The sequence below is a fragment of the Physeter macrocephalus genome, chromosome 7 (genome assembly GCF_002837175.3).
Source record: "Physeter macrocephalus isolate SW-GA chromosome 7, ASM283717v5, whole genome shotgun sequence".
Lineage (NCBI taxonomy): Eukaryota > Metazoa > Chordata > Mammalia > Artiodactyla > Physeteridae > Physeter > Physeter macrocephalus.
This window is the reverse complement of record NC_041220.1, coordinates 38,828,666-38,830,257: the sequence shown is the minus strand read 5'-3', so window position 1 is coordinate 38,830,257 and position 1,592 is coordinate 38,828,666.

The following is a 1,592-nucleotide window of genomic DNA, read 5'->3' as shown; positions in this document are numbered from 1 at the left end:
TAACCAAGAGATCACTGAGGAAATCAAAGAGGAAATCAAAAAATACCTAGAAACAAATGACAATGAAAACACAATGACCCAAAACCTATGGGATGCAGCAATAGGAGTTGTAAGAGGGAACTTTATGGCAATACATTCCTACCTCAAGAAACAAGAAACATCTCAAATAAACAACCTAACCTTACACCTAAAGCAATTACAGAAAGCAGAACAAAAAAACCCGAAAGTTAGCAGAAGGAAAGAAATAATAAAGATCAGATCAGAAATAAATGAAAGAGCAATGAAGGAAACAATAGCAAAGATCCATAAAACTAAAAGCTGGTTCTTTGAGAAGATAAACAGAATTGATACACCATTAGGCAGACTCATCAAGAAAAAAATGGAGAAGACTCAAATCAATAGAATTACAAATGAAAAAAGAGAAGTAACAATTGACACTGCAGAAATACAACGGACCACGAGAGATAACTACAAGCAACTATATGGCAATAAAATGGACCACCTGGAAGAAATGGACAAATTTTTAGAAAGCACAAGCTTCACAGGGTCTTGGTGCTCCAGACAGGGTTCAGGCTTGTGCCTCTGAGGTGGGAGAACCATGTCCAGGACATTGGTCCAACAGAGAGCTCCTAGCTCCATGTAATATCAAATGGCAAAAGCTCTCCCAGAGATCTCCATCGCAACGCAAAGACCCAGCTCCTCTCAACGACCAGCAAATTACAGTGCTAGACAAACTATGCCAAACAACTAGAAAGACGGGAACACAGCCCCACCCATTAGCAGAGAGGCTGCCTAAAATCAAAATAAGGTCACAGTCACCCCAAAACAGAGCACCGGACACAGTCCTGCTCACTAGAAAGACAATATCCAGCCTCATCCACCAGAACAAAGGCAGTGGTTGAGAGTCCGCCTGCGGATGTAGGGGACAACATGGGCTCGTGCCCCGGTCTGGGAGGATCCCACATGCCACAGAGCAGCTAGGCCCGTGAGCCATGGCCGTTGAGCCTGCGCGTCCAGAGACTGTGCTCCACAACGGCAGAGGCCACAACAGTGAGAGGCCTGCGTACCACACACACACACAAAAAAAATTCTCTAGAAGGAATCAATAGCAGAATAACTGAGGCAGAAAAAGAGACAAATGACCTGGAAGATAAAATAGTGGAAATAACTACTGAAGAGCAGAATAAAGTCAATGTGATAAACCATATTCACAAATTGAAGGAGAAAAACCATACGATCATCTCAATAGATACAGAAAAAGATTTCAACAAAATTCAACATTTTTATGGTAAAAACCCTCCAGAACCTAGGCATAGAGGGAACTTACCTCAACATAATAAAGGCTATATATGACAAGCCCAGAGCCAACATCATTCTCAATGGTGAAAAACTGAAACCATTTCCACTAAGATAAGGAACAAGACAAGGTTGCCCACTCTCACCACTATTATTCAGCATAGTTTCGGAAGTTTTAGCCACAGCAATCAGAGAAGAAAAAGAAATAAAAGGAATCCAAATCAGAAAAGAAGAAATAAAGCTGTCACTGTTTGCAGATGACATGATACTATACATAGAGAATCCTAAAGATGCTA